The following is a 27,376-nucleotide window of genomic DNA, read 5'->3' as shown; positions in this document are numbered from 1 at the left end:
CTGAGCCGATCCAAATCTACTGTCTAAACCTGTCGCCCAATTCCCAAGCATCTGTATCCCTCTGCTCCCCATCTACTCATGCATCTTCCAGACGCATCTTAAATGAATATACCATGCCTGCCTCTACCACCTCTGCTGGTAACGCATTCCAGGCACCTACCATCCTCTGTGTAAAATACTTGCCGCGTGTATCCCCCTTGAACTTTTCACTTCCCACCTTGAAAGCGTGACCTCTAGTAATTGAATCCTTCACCCTGGGAAAAAGCTCATCTCTATCTACACCCTTCATGATTTTGTAAAACTTAATCAGGAGCCCTCGCAATCTCCTTTTTTCTAATGAAAACAAACAGCAGTGGTTAGCACTGCTGCCTCGCAGCGCCGGAGACCCGGGTTCAATTCCCGCCTCAGGCGACTGACTGTGTGGAGTTTGCACGTTCTCCCCGTGTCTGCGTGGGTTTCCTCCGGGTGCTCCGGTTTCCTCCCACAGTCCAAAGATGTGCAGGTCAGGTGAATTGGCCATGCTAAATTGCCCGTAGTGTTAGGTAAGGGGTAGATGTAGATGTAGATGTAGGGGTATGGGTGGGTTACGCTTCGGCGGGGCGGTGTGGACTTGTTGGGCCGAAGGGCCTGTTTCCACATTGTAAGTAATCTAATCTAAAAAACCTAACCTACTCAACCTTTTTTCATAGCTAGCACCTTCCATACCAGGCAACATCCTTGTAAACCTTCTCTGAATAAAACTGCAGATTATGCGAATTGAATTTGAATTCTGCCAGCTGCCATGGTGGGATTTGAGCCTGTATTCCCATCGTATTAACCTGGGCCTTTGGGTTACAAGCCCAGTGACACCATCATTAGGCCACTACATCCCTACAGACCTATTGAGTTTCCTCATTACATCTTAACAAGCTTGCCTTATTAACTACCTACCCCGCCCCTAGGACTCTTCTAATTCTAGCCCCATTTTACTGCTTGCCATACCCAGAACAGCTCACCATTGCTGGGATATCCTGGAATGGAGCAGTATATCTAGCACCAGCACTGCCTTTAAAGGGTTATTGTGCACCCAGATGAGTAATGTTAGACTGGAGTCTGGTCGGTTCCTGATATTTGCCTTGAACATTGCAGACAAGGAACACTTGGCGCCCCACTTTGTGGACAAGGATCTCAACATCCTCTTGGACAGGGTAGTGCAGAGCTAACAGTGAAGACCATGACACCAGACATGCCAACCTATGTCACTGTAATCTCAGTGGAATGCAGAGCACCGTAGGAAGACTGTCAAAACGTCTCTACTCCATCAACATATGTGACATCATCATCTCACTATTTCTGTCACTGTATTTACTCCCACCATGCCTTATGCTCCAACACTCCCAGTATTGTCCGCAACATCTTCCCTCATTCTTTGTTACCTCCCCTCAATAGCCTTCTGCCTTTGCCCCATATCCTTGAACAATGTTTCCATTTAAATGATCATCAAATGCACTCTTGAAAGCCTCAACTGAACCTGTTTCCAGGCAGTACATTCCAGACACAAGTTTTTTTTTCCCCACATTACATTTGCTAACTTCCTATCACTCTGTGGTATGTTAAAGCTTATGTTAATCTTCACCTGATAAGGAACAGGTCAAGGCAAAAATGGCCTTGACATCTTAACTATGTCATTTGATCCAGACTTCCATCTATGTGCAAACCTCTGCCACCTATTTCCAACAGAAGCTCTGGCTTCAAGCATGGAAATCTGCCCCAAAAAATGGCATAGGTAACGGTATATCAACATGACAATCAACCAACCTTGTCATGTTTAGAACTGCAAACAGGTAGCTGTGACATGAAAATTGCTTACCTTATTTCTGCTTGATGTTTTCACATTGGGAACTCAAGATTTTATTCTCCTTTATTTTTCAAATATTTGTGTAAATATTTGTTTTGCTTTTATCTGATTTGAATTTAATTTCATGAGCCAGTTCAAAGATGTTGTGTTGTACTGTAGTTTACAGTTAATCCAACTGGCAGATGAACACAAATAAAAATAAAGGTTAAACTTCAAGGTAATGTAATTCTCCAGGACAGATTATTGGTAAGAATAGAGTTTAAGTTATTAGGAAAATGTAATACATCTGTTGAATGGGTTTTCTGATTAATGGACGTAAAGTGGATAGGATTTGTCTGACCTCCATAGATTTGACCTCATCCAAACCTCTACCTGTAACTTATCTTGTGTTGATTTTCAAAATCCTCCAATACCTCAGCCCATCTCTGTAATCTGCTACAGTGCTACAAAGCCCTCCAATTTACCAACTGCATCCCAACTGACCTCAAGCATTTCTAGCTTTAATCACTCAACCAGTGTCCGCCAAGCCTTAATCTACCGTAACCCTAAGGTCCGAAATGCCCTCCTAAATCACTCAGCCTCACTTTCCAATCTTAAGATGCTCCTTAAAATCTAACTCATTGCCCAAAGTTTTGATCATCTTCCTTAATATCTCCTTATGTGGTTCTGTGCCAAATTCTGCTCTGTAACTCTTCTGCAATCACCTTGGAACATCTTGTTGCGTTAAAAGCATCGCATAAATACAAAGTTGTTGTTTCTGAAAGGGGAGGGGGGGGGAGTTTCCACAGAAAGCAAATTATGAAAAATGTAACTTTGCCACTTCGTAAACAATTTCTTCAACGATTGCTATTTCAGTTGCTAACAATTAAAACTAATTCAGGAGTGCGTGCTGTGCAATCTCCATGCATCTTTGATCACGGTCATAATAAGCATTAGGGTCTTGATTTGTTATGCAAAGCACCAACCACCTGAAATTATATTAAGAGCAGAAGATTGCTTTTGCCATAGTATTAACAAAAGAAGGTTATTATTCATGATAAAATGGTCATGCATTTACTTATGGATTGGATTGAGATATCCATGATGCAGTTTCACAATACAATTAGGCAAAATACAAATGCCTACATTTTTGAAAAAGGGACTGGGGACAACACTGGACAAAGGTCAATGGAAGCCTATTCTAAAGTACACATTTCTTTCAGTGTTGACTTTCCAGTGATGAAGGGATCAGAGAAGATCATTTTGTTTTCATGTTGGTGAAGCAGTTTTTGCTATGCTAATCTTGACAGTCCCCCTGTGAGTGGTGAATCAACTGACTGTTTCCAACTTCAAATTGCACCCTGCCATGCAATGATGGCCAATGTACATCCTTAAGTTATTATCAGGATTTCAGTATATTACTAATTATTAAAATGTTTCAGAAACATGGCATTATTTGCTAAAATTGGTTAAACCATCTTTGGAAATTTTTATGAGTAACTGAAAATTCATCAGTTAAAATGTCAGGACTTTTGATGTTCTAGTTTCTATTGCCTGTTTGTCCCCAAAATGCAAAAAATGACTAGATTTAACCAGAACTGTATCTGGTTGAGTCATTATGAACCTTTTATCAGTTACTGTAGATATTATTGCTTTTACACAGTTATTGCTTACAGTTAGACTTATTTTTAGGTTTTACATTTTTGTAACAGCGTCTTTCTCCACTGGAGATATAAAATCCATTAGAAGGGTCATTAATTCTTGTGCAAGAAACATGTTGATCATTGAACATTCTTTTTCTTGTTAATCTCTGCACTCCTCAAGTTTCTTACTCTTAAGTGAATACTCTTACTCTCTTAGCTTATTGTTTCAATTTCACCCCAAACTTCTTAATTGATCTTCCTTTAGTCCTGTATGACCCTTGGTTCTACATTTCCTTCAAATGCTATTGCAGACTGTACTGGTATGACCGCACTTATGGGCTATTCTCAGATGGCCTTAGAAGAGATGTCATTACGTGTCAACCAAATAACGTGATCACGGGTCACAAGTAAGCCAAACCATATATAGGTAGCACATTCCTTTTCGTGAAGAGGAACAATTGCTGCCTTTATAATAATCTGATAATCTACTCAGTCATTTTCAATGCCAGCCAAAAAATTACTAAATTTACTGATATCAAATCACCTGCATTGCGATTAGCATTTCAGACCTGGGGCAGAATTTTACCCTCAGTGTAAGATGATAAAGGATGCAAGTGGGTGCTTAATTTCACAGAGTTGGCCACCATTCCAGCATCATGCCACACTTGAGCCAAATTCCCAGATTTGGGATTGGAAGGGCTACCCAAAGCCAGGCCCAAAATATCCAATGGCAGGTAGATTATTAAGGTAGGTTTGAAAAAAAAAACAATTATCGGAAATTGACTGGAATTTTCCAACCGGCCTGTGTCTCCACATCGGAGCTGGGAAGGTCAGCTGCCTGAAGATAACCTCCCTGCAAAAGACTCTATGGGCTAATGGCCTTTGGCATCGTTGAGATCTTCCCTGTTTAACCAGACACAGCTGCAGCAACAGACCAGCCAGTGGAAGGCTTCGCCTACACAGCAGCACTACCACAGATTGAGCTGGTTGGGTCCTAAACAAGAGTGGCACGGTGACTCAGTGGTTAGCACCACTGCCTCGCAGCATCAGGGACCTGGGTTAGATTCCAGTCTCGGGCAACTGTGTGGAGTTTGCACATACTCCCCGTGTCTGCATGGGTTTCCTCCGAATGCTCTGGTTTCCTCCCACAGTCCAAAGATGCGCAGGTCAGGTGAACTGGCCATGCTAAATTGCCCATAGTGTTCAGGGATGTGTAGATTAGGTGCATTAGTCAGGGGCAAATATAGGGTAGGGGAAATGGATCTGGGTGAGGTACTCTTCAGAGGCTGCAGCTGTGGTGTGGACTTGCTGGAGCTAAAGGGCTTGTTTGCACACTGTAGGGATTCTTTGATTCTATAAACAACATCGTTGCTAGACTCTGTCTGCGACAGGTGGTGAGGGAACCAACAAGGAGGAAGAACATACGTAACCTCATCCTTATTAATCTACCAGCTGCAAATGCATCTGTCCATGACAGTATCAGTAAAAGCAACTACCGCACAGTTCTTGTGGAGATGAAGTCCTGCCTTCACATTGAGAATAACCTCCATTGTCTTGTATGGCACTTCAATTGTGCTAAACGGGACAGACTTCACTCAGCTCCTGACGTCATTACAGCCTTGGTTCAAATGTGGAAAAAAAGAGCTAAATTCCAGAGGTGAGGTGAGTGTGACAGCTTTTGACATCAAGGCTGCACTCGACAGAATGTGGCATCATGGAGCCTTAGCAAAACTGGAATCACCGGGTATCAGGGGAAAACTCGGCAGTTACAATCATACCTGACACATAGGAAGATGGTCGTGGTTGTTGGAGTACAGTAATCTCAGCTCCAGGATATCTCTGCAGGAGTTCCCTCAGGGTAGTGTCCTATCCTCAACCATCTTCAGTTGCACAATCAATGACCTTCCCTCCATTACAAGGTCAGAAGTGGACATGTTCACCGATGATTGTGCAATGTTCAGTACCATTTGTGACTCCTTAGATACTGAAGCAGTCAGTGTCCAAATGCAACAAGATCTGGACAATATCCAGGCTTGGGCTGACAAGTGGCAAGTAACATTTGCGCTATACAAATGCCTAGCTATGAGACATTACCAATAAGAGACAATCTAACCACCACTCCTTGACCTTCAATGATGTTATCTTCACCGAATACCCAACAATCAATACCCTGGGAGTTTTCATTGATTAGGAACTCAGTGGACTCACCACATACATGCAGTGGCTACAAGAGCAGGTTACAGTCAGGTGAGTAAGTCACCTGACTCCCCAAAGCCTGTCCACCAACTACAAGGCACAAGTCAGAATTGTGATGGAATACTCCCCACTTGCCTGGGTGAGTGCAGCCCCAATAACATTTAAAGAGCTTGATACCTGTTTGATCGGTACTACATCCAGAACCATCCACTCCCTCCACCACCGACGCTTATTAGCAGCAGTGTGTACTCTCCGCAAAATATACTGCAGAAATTCACCAAAGATCCTCAGACAGCACCTTTCAAACCCACGGCCAGTTCCATCTAGAAGGACAAGGGCAGCAGATATGTGGGGACACCACCACCTTCAAGTTCCCCTCCAAGCCACTCACCTGACTTGGAAATATATCACTTTACCTTCACTGTTGCTGGGTCAATATCCTGGAACTCCTTCCCTAATGGCATTGTGGGTCAACCCACAACAGGTGGACTGCAGCGGTTCAAGGTAGGTCACCACCACCTTCTCAAGGGCAACTAGGGATAGACAATAAATGCTGGTCAAGCAGCGACACCCATATCCCACAAAAATGATTAAATTTAAAAAAAAACAATGATGATGATAATGGAGACAATTTTATTCAAATTTGGAGACAATTTATTCAAAGCTGTGAGGATGCGCTTCTTGGGCAGATCCTTTCTCTGTTATGACTGCAATAGCAGGGATTGCAACTCATTTGGTGCCTCCTACTGGGTCTCCAGCTTTGAAAGCTCACCCATTGCCCATAACTCAAGGGCTACATGTCCTCTGGGGCACGAATCAGTCAATTCACAGAATCAACATCTGTACCTGTTATAGTGGAGAGGCTGGGACACCTGACCCAAAACAAAATCCTGTCACTGGAGAAACTCAGCTGGTGTGGCAGCATCTGCAGGGAGAAAGCAGAGTTAATATCTAGAGTCTGGTGACTCTTCTTCATAACTGGTGGCAGCTATGAAAATGGGGGTATGGGAGTATAAGGGACAGTGAGTAGATAGGTAGAGACAGAGCGCAGAGAGAGAGAATATGAAAGAGATAAGCAGAAAGAGGGATTACTGTTAGTAAAGCAGGTCAGAATAAAAGCTGACCAAGTGATAGGGATGGCAGAGAGTGGGTTGGCTGCACTGAAAGGATTACGTGTTGGTTTCATCTGGGTGTTCTGGTTTCTCCCAAAGACGTGCAGATTAGGTGGACTGGCTATGCTAAATTGCCCATAATATCCAGTGATGTGCAGGCCAGGTGGGTTAGCCATGGTGTGGATGCCCTGGGCCGAATGGCCTGCTTCTGCACTGTAGGGATTTTCCGCATGTAAGACAAAGAGCGGATGAGAATGGGTTGGCTGTGCTGAAGGCAACTCATGTCATGATGGGACCAGGGTGAGAGTAAAAAATATGGAAGAATATAATCAGGTTTCAAAGTTATTGAATTCAATATTGAGTCCCAGAGGCTGCAGGTGATAGATGAAGTGCTGTTCTTCAACTTTACACTGAGGCTTACTGGAACACAGCAGCAGGCCGGAGACCAAAACTTTGGCGCGGGAACATAGTTGTGCATTTAAGTAGCAGGGACTAGAAGTTTAGGGTCATTCTTCGGACAGAACATAGGTGTTCTTGAAGTGGTTACCCATTCTGTATTTCATCTCCTAAATGTAGAGGAAATCACATTGTGAGGTTCCAGTAAGACTCAGAACAAGCTTATAGAACAGCATCTATCTTTTGCTTGGGAAATCTGCAGCCTCTAGCACTCACCATCAGTTTAATAACTTAAATGCCTGAAGCTTCTTACCCATCTGCACACCTGGTCCTGTCATGATATGGGGTACTCTTGGCACAGCTGACCTATTCTCACCCACTCTCTGCCCTTTCCCTCTAAATCTCAGTTCACATAATCACTTATTTGGCTTCTGTTCTGGCTTATTACCTATAATCCCCTTATCTACCTACCCCTTTCATACATCTCTCTTTCTGGGCTCTGTCTCCACCTAACTGCTCACTGACCCCACATCTTCACCAGATTCTCCTAGCTGCTATCAGTTCTGGTGAAGAGTCATCATGCTTAAAACGTTAAGTCTGCTTTCTCCCTACAGATGCTGTCAGGCCTGCTGAGTTTTCCCTGCAATTTCTGTTTTTGCTTCAGATCGCCAGCATCTGCATCATTTGTTTCATAATAAAATCCTGTTGTCTAGGTAATTAGGTTCAATTGAACACAGTTTAAAATGTCCTGAGTTATTGAGAATTGCACTATTTTTGAGGCTCACTACAGTGGTACCCACAGTCTGCAGGGCTGAAATCTTCAAGTACAGAAACCACGGTTACAGCTGAACTTAGATCACTATAGAGATAATAGAGAATTCAAAAACAAAAAAACTTTCCTGAGTTTTCGCACAGCTTTTACAGAACAGTAGGTGCTCATCATTGCAAAGACGTGTTTTGATGTAAGGCCCATTGTGAAAATACCTAAATCATTCATAGAGCCTGAAATTAGATTGTGGGACACAAAAGATACTTAGCTCTTGTCTTCAATGTCTTTGCCATTTTTGTAAAAAATAACTTGTTTATTTGATTAAAAAAAAAAGAGGCAAAACACAAGCAGTTATTTCCATTATGTTATAACTCTCTGTGATAGCACATGGAAACCAAGCAGCCTTATTCACAGCATTATCACAAAAGTTAAAGGCTTTTAAAAATATGCAAAAGTTCCTCAACTTATCAGACTTTCAGGTTGCTTTCTGTCAGGAAAGCACAGACTGGGTTTCTGTACTGAACATGAATTACTATTTATTAAAAGTAATTACGCACCAGCTATAGGTAAGCATTTACAAACTGTTGGCATGTACCACTACTACTTAAAATTTTAATCCTCTTACAAAATCTTCCTTACACACAGACAGAATAAAATAGGTTATAGAAACAGGGGGAACTGGAAAGACAGTTCAATAGTCTTTGTTCCTAGGTTCTTTGAGATGCTCCTTATAACTTCAGTTGCCCTTCTCTGGATACTTCTGGTTGGTACCAGTGGCTGGTTCACTCAAACAAAAATTGTGTGGTTCATCAGTTAAAAGCATATATCAACTATTGCAGGAAAGATAATTAGGTTTATAGTGAGTTTGACTGCAGAGAATAGAAAGACTGCTTCTGAGCTGGGAAGAACTGAATACTTCTGTGTCTCTAATTTGTTCTCAGTTCCATGCTGTTCAATTATATGAGAACTGATCACACAGTTATTGGCAGGTGAAACGATCTCTGCCATTGATAAGTGATCACTAAGTCATAGATTAATCAACTTCTTCTTGCCAGCAATATTTGCAGCTAAACACCTTCTCAGCTCCAAATCATCTGCAAAGTCAAGCTTCAATTATGTCTTACTTAAACAGTTCTTCACACAATGCCTGGCATGAGTGTCAAGTTACTTGCTTTCAAAGCTGTAGCCACCCTTCCAAACACTGGTTTTAAAACAGCTCTTTCTTTTTTCAGCCCCCAGTTTTCAAGAACACAAAACAAAAAGGCACAGTTAAAATGGATAAACATTTTACAAACCTTGCTAAAATTAGTTATAACCTGATACCCATCTACTTCTGAACTTTGTATTAACTTAAGTTCAAAAACTTGGCCAGGATGAACATGGAATAGAATCCTTTGTTTCACAAACTAAGGTACTGGTGGTCAGGAGAGTATTCATGATGAATGACAGGATATTTTGGAATGAACTGGCTATATAATCCTGTCACTGGAGAAACTCAGCAGGTCTGGCAGTATCTGCAGGGAGAAAGCAGAGTTAATGTCTCGAGTCTGGTGATTCCTCTTCATGACTAGTGGCAGCTAGGATAATGTGGTATGTATGTTGAAGATGGGGGTGTGGGAGTAGAAGGGAGAGTGAGTAGATAGCTGAGTAGATATATTTTCATTCGTAATTGTTTTATTTCTTGGTCAAACAACACAATCAGTTACATCTACTTTAAGTTCGAGTCTATCTTTCCACTGAGTGCTCAACCCTATGGGGAATCCCAGGAGGACAACACAAATGTCTTCAAAGAATCCCTGAAGAGGTCAAACATCCTGTCAACGCTTTGAATTCCCTGGCTTGTAACTGACCAAAATGGAAACGGCTCACTTGGAAAGGCAAGTGATCACATCGAGACACTTTGGGAACAGGAAGAGTTTGAATTCAGGTATCAGGAAGACACCTGAATACCTTCAAAGGACTTATCTGCCCAGCTCCCAAGCACCATCTGCACTGCATGTGGACATATCAGCCATTTCAGAACACATCAGAGCACGTTATCCTCAATTCTGAATGATTTTTTTAAGAAGGTGGTGAAGCTGTATTTGAACACCACCAAGAATTGGGGCGGGAAGGCTCCTCCTTTTCTGTTGTCCTTAGCTGATGTTTAGCTGGGCCTTTTTACCAGACACACCAACTATGAATACCAGAAAAAAGGTTAAAATTAATCGCAAATCGGAAATATTGCTTGAAGTAAACTTTCGATGTGCAGTTTTTCTATGAGCCAAATGGGACTGGTTCAGTTGGGAAACTTGGTTAGCATGGGCTAAAGGGTATGTTTCCATGCTGTATGGCTCTAATAAAATGGGCCAATGATGTTCATTACTTTTTTCATTACTGTCTCATTCTCACCTTAATTTGTAAAAAAGACTTCCTCCTTGTCCACACAGGTCCCGACCTTGCAACAGTACTCACACAGATTTAGTTTACTCTGTTGAAGCTTTAACAAGTGGTAGACGTATAAGTTAGGTATTGGGAGGAATCAGGTAAATTGATTTCCATCTCAAATGCAGAAAAAATAACACTGCTCTAAAAATGCTGTGTACTAAAGCAAATCGATAACAAGAGTATCAGATCAGCATTCAACTATTGTTATTTTATAATGTGCATTTATAACATACTAATGGCATAGCTCATCTAGTTTTTTTGTCATTTTATATTTAACGGTCAGAAATTCTGATACCACACATTACTGCAGCTTTTCTTAGCAAGACTGTAAATTTGGCACTGATTAGGATCAATTTAAAATTGTTATTAACGCCTGCAATCTAGTTCAAACTGACTATACTTGGGACTCTTGCGCACAGAAGAGAGATGAGATACTTAACCCCATCAGTCTGGTCTAGGTCCGAAAGGAAAGTTGGAGAAATGAAAAGAGAGTGTGCCATCCATTGTACTTTTAATAATCCTAAATGGATTAAGAATTCCTTTCATCTGCTTTGTAGAGATTATTACATTTAGTGACTTAAATCTAGATTTAAAACGTAGGGGCTTGAGGTGTTGTAAATGCTTCTGTGTTAACATGACCTGAATCCATTCCTGCCTCAGCCCATCAGCTGCTGAAACTTTCTACCAACAGAAGGCTTCAGCATATCATCTATAGTCTCTCAGTGGGCACTACAACAGAACCATCACACTCTTATAAATAATGATTAGGGCATTTTACATGAGTACCTCCATGACTGGGATAAAGGAACTAGGTCTCCATCTAATTGCCATCAGGGGCTCACCCAATGTGAGGTTATGGGCCACTTCAACAACACGAGGAAGTGTTTATAAGAACACAAGCAGGAAGTCTCTAGTCGTAGACTACGTAGCAGAGTTCTGACAGCATTACTTGTCAGCCCATAAGTACAGGTCGTTCTGCTACAAAGTGACAGTTGTGTTCCTCTGTGACCTCGCGCGATGGAAATCTGCAACAGAAAATCACGCTGTCGAAGATCACTAATAGAAAAATCGCTACATATCTGTTCAGTTGAAAGTTCACATTATCCAAACAATGTCCGGAATTCATCAATCGCGTTACAGCCAACTCACACTGACGAAGAATGAAGAACAGCAGAATGACCTGCAGTTCAAGAACACTTGAAGATCTCCCAGTGATAGAACACAAGACAGACAAACATGGCCGAACCCAAACCTTTCAGCTAGCAAACTGTGGGCTCTTCTCATTATCGGGTGTACCTTTAAAGGCCTGACTCAGTGCCTTGTTTAGAGGCTTGGAGAAGCTTGGGGGAAAAGCATTATCTGGCTGAGACCTCAGATCGAGGTGGAGGTTGGGTAATCAAAGGCATGTCAACATAGTAAAGCAACACCACCAAGGAGGGACTAGGCAGATGATCTTTCCCATTGCCTGCAATCTGGAGGACTTAGAGCAGTGGGTTGAATTGGAGGGAAAAGAACGAGTTCCACAATCACCACCACCCCCAATTATCTGTCTAACCAATACAGAAATACTACCACATGTAGATTTTTTGTTCACTTATCTAAGTGCAGAACAGCAAGCAAATTAAACAAGGCTGCTCACTGTGTTCAAGGGCTTTTGTAGAGACAAGCCTGTGTGCACCAGTCTTCACCTACATTATGTGGACATGAGCGAGAAAGAAGCCCAGAAAATCTGGCCTTGGGTCAGATGGAGAGCAATTACGTGCTGGAGCAGCAACCAATACAGCCTAGCAGAAGTTGGAGCTTCCCATTTGTGCTAGAGACTAAGCAAGACAGTTCTGCATTAACTACAGAAAAGTTAAAGCAGTGATCACAGCCAAGTCCAACCTGATGCTCCAAGGATTCCTTCCTCTAGAGGACAGTAAATCTCTTGATTTCTTTACCGCAAAAGTCTATTGAGGCTGGGGTTACTTAGTATATTTCATACAATCAGGTTTTTAATCAATAAGGGAATCAAGGGTTACAGGGAAAGACAGGTAAGGAGTTGAGGACTATGAAATCAGTTATGACCTCATTGAATGATGGAGCAGACTCAATGTGCTGAATGGCCTACCTCTGCTCCTACGTTTTATGTCCTCCCTTGACTGCCTACCTAAGGAAATCTCCACCTTTGTAACACTGGGTAAGTTATACCAGTGCTGAGTCATGACATTTTGGACTCTGAAACGTCCCGGCCATCTTTCATGGCCTGATGAACCAGATAGTGTCAGGTGTAATTAGATGGCCTCGTAGTGAGAATTGCAATTGCAGCAATTAGAAGGCCTTTTCCAGAAAAGACAGTCAGCTGACCTACTGGTCAACCTGAAGTTATGAGTGTGGTGCTGGAAAAGCACAGCAGGTCAGGCAGCATCCAAGGAGCAGGAGAATCGACGTTTTGGGCATAAGCCCTTCACCAGGATTTTCACAGAAAGCAAGTTTGCTAAGACCCAAGTGACCTACCTAAGATTTATAGTGGGTCAAAGATAAAAACTGCAAATGTAGAAGCAGTAGCCATTCCCATTAAATGGAAAATTATGGATTTCTAAGGAAGGTATTGGTTCTATTATAAGTTTGTCAAAACTGTGGTACAGTAGCTGTGCTGTTGACAGCCCTACCATTGATAAAAAAACAAGATTGTTTGGACTCTGAAAAACTGAAAGCCATTTTAACAAGTGAACCTGTGCTTGCTTAAACAGCATTTAAAAAGTAGCCTTCAATGTGACAAAGTAAAGGCTGTCCTCCTTCAGGAAAACAAATGCAGAACTGGTATAATTTGGTATTTCTCAAAGAAAACTAAACATACATCAGAAACAGAACTCCATAGCAGGGAAGGAAACTGTCTGTTTATTGTTGGCTCTCAAACATTTTGAAAGACATGTCCGGAATAGGTAGTGAGAGACAGTTTATAGTAACCACAACTGATCAAATGTCTGGTTATTTCTTTGGAACTTGTTCCTTCAACCATTTCACTTAACAATAACTTACATTACTGGAAATTGAATGCGATTGCAGACACAATGTTCAAAACTTAGAGAGACCTGGTCAGAATTGAAAAGTTAATTGACCAAGACCAGAAGAGTGAGTGATGAGAGAGTGAACATATAAATGAGTGAGTGCTGTTTCATGTTTAGTTTTAAAATATTTCTCCTTTGAATGAGAATAGATCTGATTTCACTCATGCCATGGGAAAGGGCTATGAAGACAAATCATAACCTCCATTCACTTTTAATTCCAAAGAATGTTTTTTTCAAAAAAAAAGAGCAGAATGACAGAAGGGAAACTGTAGATGTAAATGTAGTGTCTGGCAAAGTCTGGTGTGAAGTCAATGGAATGTCACACCTGAAAAGATTCAGGGAAACTTCAAAACAGGCAGAGACTTAACAAGACGACAAAAAAAAAATCAACAAACAAAAAACTGAGAGGGCTGTCTGTACCCCTTTTAAGTGGAAAGCTACATCTGGCAGACATGTCTGTTTTAGCCTCCAGGAACATGCAACAAAAAGGAGTAAAAGAAGTTGAGTGCAACACTAGTCTGCTTACAGTATTGGCTGGACTTTCTACGGTTTGGACTAGATTACTATTCAGGGCACAATTTTAGGAACAGCCATTGAAACATCCTTGAAGTGTAGGTAAAATAAAATAAGGATCTTTCTCGTTTTGTGTATGGTTAGCCAGTTCAAAAAGAATCAGCGAAAAGGGACTTTAGAAACCCCACAAAATCAAGAATATCAAAATTGAATGTTTAACTGCCAACAATCAAAAGTACCAGTGACATCAAATGAAGAATCGCAGGGAGAGGACAATCAGGGCAGTTGGAGACAAGGGCAGGTAGTGACTTACAAAGGTTAATTCCTTGGCCCTAGATTGCGACAAATACAGCCTGACCTCAAAGTCAGTGGGTTGGTTGCAGCAGTGTCCCAGCCACTTTTCTTACCTGTGAGAAGTCACGTAATCAGGCTTGAGAGTTGGGGCCCTTACGTGGTCATTAATTGACCTTTATGGCAAATGGCTAATTGCTGAGGTGGTCAGAAGTGATGATCATCTCTGCAGGGCCAACAACACACAATTATTTGCCCTTCTCATCATGTTCCGCCAGGAAGAGAAAGTTGCACTCCATATGTTATTTGAGGTTTGTAAATCACTTTTTACTCCAATTAAGTTTTGGGTCCCTTTGATATGACGCCACTTTACGACATCAAAAAAACTAAATGCAATTCTTTATTATGAGCAACGTTTTTGCAAAGGTTTCAAACTCGGTTTAGATCAGAGTGGAGTGTGTTTTGGTTTGAAAGGGAGTCTGTTCATCTGGATCCTTCTTATAAACTCAGCTGCAAAGAATTATGATTAAATTTTCTCAGCTTTCCACTTTATTTCTCCAGCTAATAATTTTTTTTGTTAAGTAGCTGACATATTTATCTGTGATGATCATTGATGATACAGTACTTAAACTAAGCTAGGTGAAAGTGAGGATTGCAGATGCTGGAGATCAGAGTCAAAAGTGTGGTGCTGGAAAAGCACAACAGATCAGGCAGCATCCCAGCAGCAGGAGAATCGACGTTTTGGATATCAGGAATGACGGCTTTTGCCTAAAACATCCATTTCCCTGCTCCTCGGATGCTGCCTGACCTGCTATGCGTTTCCAGCACCAAAATCTCAATTTAAACTAAGCTGTCATTTTCAATTGCTTATCAAACTTGCGGCTCAGCACAAATTAGCAACTCATCCAATTCACTGCCACAAAGTCATCAGCCTTCACAGGGTCAAAACAAAGAAGAAACAAATCAATTGAACTAGCATGGATGTTAATGTTTGGAGCAGTTTGATATCATTTCCAAACATAAATCAATGTTGAAGTTCTTTATAAGCTAAAATGCATCGAACTTCTTAAATACAGTGTGGGAACATGGATTAGGGAATGAGGTGTCTGCTTTAGATGGAAGAGTTCTTTAGAAGTCTTTATATTTTAAATTGTTGGCATAAAAACTGTTCTTGGACAGCAACACACAAATCCTTTGAAGTGTTTCCACTTTTTCCATTAGTTATGCGATTAAAAAGTGAACACTTTCGTGTGCTATCCTTGGATAACCTTTATCTGATATGTCCTCAGAAATATTAGACAGCAAAGCAGAGAAAGGATTCACTGTCCAATATAAAACATCTGTAATAATTCAAAAATTATTTAATCTTGAAACTTCTTAAATTAATATTGATTTAATGTCAGTGCATAAGCAGCAAAATCAGCAATGAAATTCTTTACTTAAATGATAATGCTTTGAAGATCATCATCCAATGAAATCCAATCCACTGTTACAAAAGAAAGAATTCTGAAGTCATTCCTCACCATTATGGTCAAAGTAATTATCAAGAGGCCACTTTGACTTTTACATTTTACTTTGGCAACTGACCTGCTCTGTGCTCTGAATGTTCACAAACCACATGACAGTAATCACACTTAAAATCTGAGTCTTGGCCTGAAAAGACCTTACATACAATAAAAGACCATTGCTGTGAACACTTTAATGTTGTCACACCAGCCATGTCACCATTCCCAACCCCAAACAGCAAACAATAAAATGTGATATGTCATACTATTATGTCATGCAGAAATCAGGAGTACAAACGGCATAGTTTTACTTCACTGCAAATTGCACATTCTCTCGGTGTCTGAGCGGGTTTCCTCCCACAGTCCAAAGATGTGCAGGTCAGGTGAATTAGCCATGCTGAATTGCCCATATAGTGTTAGGTGCATCAGTCAGCGGGAAATGGGACTGGGTGGGTTACTCTTCAGAGGGTCAGTGTGGACTGGTTGGGCTGAAGGGTCTGTTTCCACACTGTAGGGAATCTAATCAAATATTAACCATGCTTCTCTGTGAATGTAATGACAAAGATTGCACAGAACCATAAATCCGTAAAACTCTATATATTGCAGCATTCAACTGGTAATTTTATTGATATTTCAGCTCCTTTTTTCTACAAATGTTTTTCCCCATTTCCAAATCTCCTCACTTCTTTTCTCAGTCTTCCCAATTACCAGTATTAATCATTTGCAGAAAAAAAAGGATAGACAACCTACTGCAATGCACCCATCACTGCAATGCACTGGAGCAGTCAGACAAGATTCTTAGACAGCAATTCTGCATTTTGCCTTGGGTGGTCTGGCTGAGATTTGGAACTTTTCACATGAGGAAACAAAGACAAATTTGTAAGCAACCACATGGTGGCACAATACAATTGTGAACTTACAAGATCTCAAAGGGATGCCTGCTGCAGAACAGAGGGTCTGCAAAACTTGCTAAGAATTTTATATATCGATGCAATAGCTATTCAGGTTCTACCTAAAAAATGATAACAATGTTACAGACTTGTAAGTGTTGTAAAAGGCACAATTTTATTTTATGCTGACTTTAATTAATAACATTAGTTGAGGAAAAGATGGTGGAGTAGCAGTAATATCACTGAACTAGTAACCCAGAAACCTAGCCTGATGTTATGAGACCTAGGTTTGAGTCCCACAATGGCAGAATCAGAACTCAATTTTTAAAAAATCTAAAATAAAAAGATAGTCTAATGGTAACACGTAACTCCTGTCGATTGTCGTAAAAATCCATTTGGTTCATTATTGTCCTTTAGGGAAAGAAATCTGTCATTCTTACCAGGTTTGGCCTATACACAACATGAGACCCTCAGCAACATGGTTGAAACTGAACTGCCTCTGAGCAATTAAGGACGGGTAATACATATTGGTCTAGCTAGTGGTGCTCACATCCCATGAATATAAAAGAAAGTTATATACTGTAATCGAGAAGAATGGGCTAGATCTATGATCATTCTAAATGCATTGGTCAACTTGAATACAACCAAGAAAGGGAATGCTTTACTAAGTCATACTGATACACTGCGTTGGTTGTTCTTCACTTCAGATCTTAGGTGAGACCAAGCCCGAAGATGGGACTCATACCAAAAGATACTTTTACGGTTTGACTGTGGTTGATGAAAAAGAAGTGTGTGTGTTACTAAACAATGTCAATAATCAAAATTCAAGGCAAATCTGGACCCCTGGAGTAGGTTCACTTCAAACAATACACAAACTGCCAACATGAAATCACAAACCATACAAAATCTAAAGGAAATAATTCCAAAACTGCTGCTAAGTCCAAATCTCTTCTCAAACAAGGATCACAAATACGTGACGAAACATAAGACCCAAGAATGCAGGTTTATTATTGATCTTTGCTGTGAGTTATAGAAAACCAGCAGGCACATGCTATACAGCCAGTTCTGTGTTGAAGTTTATCCAGACAAAACACAGCTCTCTGCAGGTATGCTTAGAAGTACTGCTCAATAGTACCGCAACAGCAGTTACATTTTAAAACCAATGAAATCTGTCAGCTTTTCACAAATATTAAACAGGTTAATAACAATATTCAAAATGTTTGCAGGTTGCCATGGGATTTTGTTGTATTTCATAATGCTTGCTGAACACCATTTTCAATTTTATTGCATTTGATTCAGTTATTTCTTTGGACTAGGCCTACTACTATCACATAAATATCTGACCATAATTAGGCCCTTACCAAAGTCATAAGTGACATTTCATGTGACTGTGACTAATGTAAACTATTCCTCCCTGCAGCCTATGACACACCATCCTCCACCAATGCCTCTCCACCATCCACCAGTTGGTGGGATTACTGGGACTAGGTTCTGTTCTTTGTAGCAGGCTTGTCATCAGTTACAATAGTTTTTTTGTTCCTTCAGACCCTGAATCATTGCCTCTAGTGAGCACCAAGAATCTACCTTTGTCCCTTTTCTATGTCTCATCTAAATGCTGTCCCTTGGCAACATCATCTAAAACATCAGTGTTGATTTTCACATGTACATAGGACACATAACTCTCCCTCACTACCACTTCTCAGAGTCATAGAGACGTACAGTACAGAAACAGACCCTTTGATCCAACCCATCCATGCTGACCCGATATTCTAACTTAATCTAGTCCCATTTGCTAGCATTTGCCCTATGTTCCTCCAAACCCTTCCTATTCACGTACCCACCCAGATGACTTTTATTTGCTGTACTCGTACAAACCTCCATCACTTCCTCTGGCACCACCCTCTGTGTGAAAATGTTGTCCCTTTGGTCCCTTTTATATCTTTCCCCACTCACCCTAAACCTATGCCCTCTAGTTCTGGACTCCCCCACCCTAGGGAAAAGATCTTGTCTGCTTATTCTATCCATGCCCCTCATGATTTTATAAACCTCTATAAGGTCACGCATCAGCCTCCAACGCTCCAGGGAAAACAGCCCCAGCCTATTCAGCCTCTTATAGCTCAAATCCTCCAATCCTGGCAACATCCTTGTAATTCTTTTCTGAAGCCTTTCAAGTATCATAACATCCTTCCGATAGACCTGCACGCAATATTCCAAATGGCCTAACTAATGTCCTGTACAGCTGCAACATGACCTCCCAACTCCTATACTCAATGCTCTGACCAATAAGGAAAAGCATTCCAAATGCCTTCTTCACTATCCAATCTACCTGTGACTCTACTTTCAAGGAACTACAAACCTGCACTCCAAGGTCTCTTTGTTCAGCAACACTTCCTAGGACCTTACCATTAAGGTGTGTAAGTCCTGCTTAGATTTGCTTTTCCAAAATGCAGCACCTCACATTCATCCAAATTAAACTCCATCTACCACTCTTTAGCCCATTGGCCCATCTGATTTAGATCTCATTATAACCTTCTTCGCTGTCCACTATATCTCCAATTTTGGTGTTATCCACAAACTTACTAACTATACCTCCTATATTCAATTTCAAATAATTTATATAAATGACAAAAAGCAGTGCACCCAGCACCAATCCTTGTGGTACACCACTGGTCACAAGCCTCCAGCCGGAAAAGCAACCCTCCACCACCACCACCTTCTGTCTCTCAACAATTCCACTATTACAAAATTACGAGATTGCTTATCCAAGAGACCGCTTGAAAAATGACCTGTTTGGCCAAGTTTTTAGTCAGGTTTTATAATGCTTCAATGGAATTCCTTGGAAATGCTGTATTATATTAAAAGGTGCCATGCCAAGTTGTTAATACTGTATAATTTGCTAACATCATTCCCCTTTAGTCAGGTTTGTTCTTGCATGCTTAGGCTTTTCAATGTTGTGGCAATTTGTTGAAATATACGAATTGCATTGATGTAGCAAGGGAAACATGAGGCTGTATTTTCCCATGGATATTAGCTGCCTGACATCAAGACCATATGCAGATCTTGAGCATGCAGATGATCTCAGTACACACACCGCAGCAATATTACATGAGTTAAGATAAATAATCCAAAAAGATGAGGGCAGGAATTGACCATCTGGCCTGTTGAATCTTTTAATATAATCACGGGCTTAAACTTCACCTTCCTGACTACTCCCAATATCCTTTGATTCTCTGAGAATAAACATCCGTATATCTTCGCTTTAAAACGTATTTAACAAAGAATTATCCATAATCCTCTGTGGTAGAAAATTTCAAGGATTCACAACTTTGAGTGAAGTAACTTCTCCTTATCCCAGTCCTAAATAATTCTTCTAATTGGCCACCTTCATGCTTACCATCCATTTAAGACAGTGGGTGGACCAGGGAAGTGGGAGGCCTAGTAGATGGGGGCAATAATTATGTCAGACAAATTCTCGGATAGATGCAAGCACCGCTGGAGTGAGCGAGGGAAATACAATTTTCCTAAAGGCTTCTGATGAAAGTAAATGTATTGTGAAGACTTGCACTTCCCCCAACTCCCAACCAAAAGAAAGTATTTTTGGTTGCTCATGGACCCCTGTGTATTGTTGCTTATGATGACAATTAATTCAGCCATCAAATTATATACTGACCTTATTGATGAGGAGCTGCCTTCAAAATGTTTCCAAGCACTTGATACAAAATGGGGGCTGAGCAATGCTGAGAAGTTGTACAGCTGCAGAAAATAACCCTTTATTATATATTTCGTTGGCTTCATTGCCTGCCTGCCTCGATGGAGTGGGATATAAATTCCCATGACAGCCAGACACTGTGAAAAATCACAGGAACACCAACATCAGGAAGCTATCCTGATCTGGATTCAAAACCTGCAACCAGTACAACAGAAAAATGAAGGCCAAAGTACCAGATAATCTGTAAACCAGTTCTCAGCTAATCAGAGTGATGATTGAGAAGTTACAGTGAAAGGACTGAGTAAGTGTAATATCGAGTAGATGAGTTTGACAGAAGCGAAATAAAGACAGGGGTGGGGTCAGGGATAAAGTGCTCTAAGATTGGGAGAAAGACGTAAAGGGAAAAATTCACACTTTGCATTTTTAAAATCTCCTAAAAGGCTTAAAACCAGAGGAGTGTTTCCACTTGTTTAAAAGGTATTTTTAGTGCCAGAGAGGTTGTTGTAGTTATTAATATCACATTACTAAATGGATGCAATTCTGTAACAAGTCTTGTTTACTGTGACTTTGCAAACACAGCACCTTCAGTGCTTTTTTTCTAGCGATGAGGCGGACCAGCAACACCACAATTATATTGTTAATAGTGGGCATCCTGGACATCAACTTGTTTATTGCAGCACTTAACTATTTTCACCTGAAGGCTAAAAATAAATACATGTGTGGGGGCCCATGTGATGTAGTGGTTGTGTCCCTAACTCTGGACCAGAAGACCGATACTCAAGTCCCTTGAGTATCCTTGAACAGATTGCTGAGTGGCATTTAGATATTTTAAATCAATGTTAGCTGTGTCCATATTGTGACTATGTCTTATGGTCAAAACTGATATATCATGTAAAAAAGCCTCAAAAGAACAGCAGATGCTAGAAATCAGAATCAAAAGTAAACAGCTGGAAAAACTCAGGTCTGGAAGCATCTGTGGTCAGAAATCAGAGTTAACATTAGGGTTCAGTGATCCTTCTTTAGAATTGTCTGTTGGTGGACCAAAATGCTGACTTCTCTCCACAGATGCTGCCAGACCTGCTGAGTTTTCCAACCATTACTATTTTTGTTTCTGATACAACATACTTTGTAGGAGAAAGCAAAGACTGCAGATGCTGGAGATCAGAGTCGAGATGTGTGGAGCTGGAAAAGCACAGCAGGTCAGCCAGCATGCGAGAAGCAGGAGAATCGACGTTTCAGGCTTAACATTTCAGGCTTCATTAGGAATAACATTTTGTGCCAATACAATGATTCAATTGCATTTCTTCAGCACAAAGCATGAGACATAACTAATACTGTAGCACCCTTGACAAAACTAATGATGGATAAACTGAGACACTTTAAAATGAAATCATGGGATTTGTCCAGACATTATAACATCCTCTATAATTGTGGAAAGCACTATCAGAAAAAAAAAACAAAATTTGTGGCAAGCTATTATGTTTTATGGTTTTTTTGAGTATTAAAGTAGCCACTTAAAGAAAAAAAATGGAATCAGCTCCTCAAATTAGAATGATCAAATAAAGGATATAAAATTAAAAGTGCAGTAAAGAAGTACCTAAATGACATTTACTTAACAGCTGTTATATAGCAATTAATTTATTGCATGTATAGTAAAAGTGAAAAGGTATACAGTTGCGAGTTTACTGTTAACTATTTGACTTGACCATTCCTTTTAAAATCAGTACAATGCCTACTCATATCTAAGTAGACAAAAGCACACGCAGAACACCCCAACTTTTAAATCAACTGAAAAGCACCACCATCTTCCTGTCAGTGATAAAGGTCTGACTCAAATCAACTATTTCAGTTGCAAAACGATGACAATAGTTCTTGCTGCAGCTGCTATGTTACTCTCACTTTACAGATGCACCATTTGATCACATCCCACATGAATACCATGGAAGGGCTCTCGGCTTTCCCAAAAGACAAGCTCTTTCACACAGCTGAAATTGTTGTACTTGCCAGCAGGAATTCTTCAGCATTCAGAATTTTGCAGAAATCATTTTCCGCCAGGAAGCTTTTGCTTTGATAATCCTTGCAACATCTAGTGGACGAGATCGGATTTTTCAGCAGAAGGCTCTCTGGCAAAGCTCATTGTCTCAATGAACAGCCCCTTTGTCAGCAGAGAATGTGGGTGCAGTAACATGCGAATAAGGAAAGCAAGAAGATTCTTTCAACAGATCTAGTGATAGGGACCTTTTTTTCTAAGACTGGGTGCTTAGTATCTGCCTTCAGCATCAAGTACATAATGAAGTGCGTCTTCAAGTTGCTTTTGCTTTTGACTAGCCAGCTAAATTTGCTATTGGTTGCCAATCATTAGTTTAACAATTTTCAAAATACATTTGCAATACTCAAGTAATAACTTGTGAAAAAGAGGTGTGTTTTTGTGACTATTTGCAAGGATGTAGCAAACTTAATTCACAATTTTAATATTAATTGTACTATCTCTAAACATACAAAGTCAAAATGAAACAATGCTGTTAATCATTGTCACTAAAATGTCCTCAATGTATTCTTGGCTCAAACAAACTTTGACCTGTTGAAATGATATGAAGTGGAGTCTGTACTTTCAGGCTGTAATTCTTTCAACAGACACAAATGAGAGTTTTTCAGCTTTTATTGACTTTTTTTGTTTTTTTTCATGCAAGATTGGCATTGCTGGCAAGATGAAAATTTACTGCCTATCTCTTACTAACCTTAACTGATTGGCTTGCGAGACTCACTTTGGAAGGCAGTTGAGAGTCAATTGCATTGACATGTGCCAGGAGTCACATATAGGCCAGACCGGATAAGCAGAGCAGAGTCAAAAGGACACAAGTGAACTAATTTTTTTAAAAAGGACAAGCTGTAAGTTGCATTGTCACTTAAAATACTAGCTTTTCATTTCAGACTTTAAACCAAATTTAAATTTCCCAGCTTCTCTGATGGAATACAAATATATATTTTTGGATTATTAGTGTTGGATTTTACTTTATCAGTCCAACAACAGCACTAATATAGAAACTTCTTTTCACGAAGGAGAATAAACTACAGGAACGGCATATGTTCAAACTCCTTCCTTTTTACATGTACAGGGCAACCTTGATTATCTGAATGAAACAAGCAGGGAGCATTTTATGTGGATAATCAAATTCGGATAACACAGTTTACACAAGCATTGGGACCTTGAGAACTTATTCGGATAATCGATGTTCAGATAATCAAGGTTGTACTGCAATGCACAAAATAATTAGATATTTTACATTTATTAAAATTAAAGCTATTTTTCAGGCCTCATGGACATCAGCCATTTTGGAATTGGTTCCTTTTGCAATTAAATGGTAAATCAAAGAGGATGCAGTGGTAGTTTGGTGCACTAACCTCTTCACCACTGAAGACAGGCACAAACTTGAAGACACCTCCGCTTACCGTCCCCTTGGCAATGATCTCATTCCCCCGTCTCGAAACCATCATTTCCCAGACCATACACAACCTCATCACCTCAGGGGGATCTCCCATCCACAGCTTCCAACCTCGTAGTTCGGAAACCCCGCACCACCTGATTCTACCTCCTACCCAAGATCCACAAGCCTGACTACCCCAGCCGACCTATCATCTCAGCCTGCTCCTGCCCCACCGAATTCATCTCCACCTACCTCGATACTATCCTATCCCCCTGGTCCAGGAACTCCCCACATACATTCGGGACACTACTCATGCCCTCCCCCTCCTCAAAGACTTCAGTTTCCCCGGCACCCAATGCCTCATTTTCACCATGGACATCCAGTCCCTCTACGCCTCCACCATGACCAAGGCCTCCAAGCCCTCAGTTTCTTCCTTTCCCGATGATACACATTCATTTGGCTGAACTGGTCCTCACCCTTAATTTCTTCTTTGAATCCTCCCACTTCCTCCAGATGAAAGGGCATCTGCATGGCGCCTAGCTATGCTGGTCTCTTTGTCAGCTACGTAAAACAGTCCATCTTCCGTAGTTACACCGGCACCACTCACCATCTTTTCCTCCGCTGCACTGATGACTGCATCAGTGCCACCTCACGCTCCCACAAGGTGGCTAAACAGTTCATCAACTTCACCAACACATTCCACCCCGATCTTAAATTCACCTGGACTATCTCTGACACATCCCTCCCCTACCTGGACCTCTCCATCACAATCAATGATGACCGACTCAACACTTTTTTTTAAACAACCACTGACTCCCACAGCTACCTGGATTGCACCTCCTGCCATCTTACCTCTTGCAAAAATGCTATCCTGTATTCCCAATTCCTCCACCTCATCTGCTCCCAAGATCAGTTCCACCACAGAACAAACCAGATGGCCTCCTTCTTTAAAGACTGAAATTTCCCCTCCCACATGTTGAAGATGCCGTCCAATGCATCTCATCCACATCCCGCACTTCTGCCCTTGAACCCCACCCCTCCAACCGCGAGGACAAAACCCACCGATCCTCACCTTAATCCCCCCCCCCCACCTATGCATAAATTGCATCATCTGCTGATATTTCTGCCAGATATAAATGGACCCCACCACCAGGGATGTATTTCCCTTCCCATCCCTTTCCGCTCTCCGCAAAGATCATTCCCTCCGCAACTACCTGGTCAGGTCCATGCCCCCTAACAACCCAGACCCCCCACCCCCCGACCCCGACACTTTCCCCTGCCATCATAGGAATTGCAAAACCTGCACCCACACCTCCCCCCTCACCTCTGTCCAACGCCCCAAAGGAGGCTTCCACAGCCAAAGATTGACCTGCACTTCCACCAATGTCATTTATTGTATCTGTTGTGCCCAAGGCAGTCTCCTCTACATTGTGAGGAGGCGTCCAGTCTCCCCAGAGTACTTTAGGGAACATCTCCAGGACCAATCAACCCCACTGCCCATCGAATATGTCAACTCCCCCTCCCACTCTGCTGAGGACATGCAGGTCCTGGGCCTCCTCCATTGCCACTCCCTCACCACCTGAATCCTGGAGGAAGAACGCCTTATCTTCCGCCTCGGGACCCTTCACCCCATGTCATCAATGTGGACTTCACCAGTTTCCTCATTTCCCCTCCCCCCACCTCACTCCAGTTCCAACCTCCCAGCTCAGCACCATCCACGTGACATGTCCCACCTGTCAATCTTCCTTCCCATCTATCTGCTTCACCCTCCCTCCAAACTAACACCTTTACCCCCACGTGTTGCACGCTCAGCTACCTTCTCCCCAGCCCCACCCCCTTCCCATTTATCTCTAGCTCCGCAGCTCCCAGCCTCATTCCTGGTGAAGGATTCCTGCCCGAAACGTTGATTTTCCTGCTCCTCAGATGCTGCATGACATGCTGTACTTTTCTAGCAGCACACACTCTCGACTCTGATCTCCAGCATCTGCAGTCCTCACTTTCTCCTCGTAAATCATGTCTACACCCAGGAATGAATCCTTTGCTTTAAAAAAGGGACTTGTAACTTTGAAAGATCTGGAAGTTCATTCAAAGTTATTTGGGATCAGAAAAAAAACCACTTTGGCCCATGGTTCTAGCTGTAACTGGATTTTTTTGATCTATTACAGAACATAAAAGTTTCTCTCCATAACTAGTAGACATTTAAGTAGGATATCTCCATTAAAATCAGTAAATTAATTTGCGATATTAAGATTAAAATTTGTTCTTTTCTCAGCAGTGATTCCTGTTTGGTCAACATGCAGTCTTTTATGGAGTAAATCACAGGAAAACAATGAATGTCATAGTTCTTCGTTAAGACCCAAGGTTTATTAAATGCTCTAATTTTTGCAATACACCACCGCAAGGAGTTCCTCATAATTGCGTCCGAGGGCCAATGATCTTCAAGTTGGGTATTCTAAGGTGACCAACACACATCCTGACTCTGAGTGTTCACTATCTACAAGGCACAAATCAAGAGTGTGATGTGCTATTCCACACTTGCGTGGATAAGATAGGCTCCAAAAACACTGAAGAAGCTCAACATCATTTTAAACAGAACAGCCTGCTTGACTGATATCTAACAAAAGGAAGACTTTTGTGATTGTCTCCAGGACATCTCTACAGGAGTCCAAGGTAGTGCTCCACACCCAACCGTCTTCAGCTGCTTCATCAGTATGACCATGTCTTCTTCAATAAGGTCAGAAGTGGGGAATGTTATCTACATGGTTGCACAATGATCTGCATTATTCACCACTCCTCAGATTCTGAAAGCGTCCACATCAAAATGCAGCAAGACCTAGAAAACAACCGGGTTTGAACTGACGTGTGGCAAGTAATAGATATCAGATAACTGGAAGGCAATGACTGTCTCCAATAAGTAAGAATCAAACTGTTGCCCCTTGACATTCAATATCATTGAAAATAATTCAAGGATTCGTATCACTGAATTCCCCGCTATCAAAATCCTGCAGGCTTACCATTGACTAAAAACTGAATTGGACTAGCCATGTAAATGCTGTGGCTATAAGAGCGAGTCAGAATCTAGGAATCCTGCAGCAGGTAACTCTACTGCTGACTCTCCAAAGCCTGTCCGGCACCTACAATGCTCAAATCAAGAGTATGATGAAATATTCCCACTTACCTGGATGAATGCAGCTCCAATACCACTTAAGAAACTTGACACCATCTGGGACAAAGCAACCTGGTTGACTGGCACCCCACATACACAAACATTCACTGCCTCCATCACTGACGCTCGGTAGCCACAGTGTGCACCACAAACAAGATGCAAAGCACTTTGTATATTTTTACACAGCATCTTTCAAACATATGACAATTAGCATCTAGAAGGACAAGGACAGCAGATACATGGCAACATCACCACCTGCAAGTTTGTTTTCAAGCCACGCACCATCATGACTTGGAAATATATTGACATTGACCCACTGACACAAACAAAGTCATTGACTTTCCTCCCTAATAGCATTGTGTATCTATGTCCTGTTTACGGGCTGTAGTATTTAATAAAGGCAAACAACTTTCACCTTTCCATGACAATTAGGGATCAGCTATAAATCTTGCACTAGCCAGTGATGTC

General features: G+C 41.3%; 1 protein-coding gene across 6 annotated transcripts in view; it reads right to left on the bottom strand.

The window, feature by feature from the left end:
- The window catches only part of cdk6 (cyclin dependent kinase 6), a 251,069-nt gene that overhangs the window by 94,615 nt on the left and 129,078 nt on the right, over positions 1-27,376 (bottom strand). The window lies entirely within an intron of this gene.

This window comes from Chiloscyllium punctatum, chromosome 8 (genome assembly GCF_047496795.1).
Source record: "Chiloscyllium punctatum isolate Juve2018m chromosome 8, sChiPun1.3, whole genome shotgun sequence".
In the NCBI taxonomy this organism is placed as follows: Eukaryota; Metazoa; Chordata; class Chondrichthyes; order Orectolobiformes; family Hemiscylliidae; genus Chiloscyllium; species Chiloscyllium punctatum.
The sequence above is the reverse complement of the archived record's forward strand: the minus strand, read 5'-3'. Positions and strand labels throughout refer to the sequence as shown.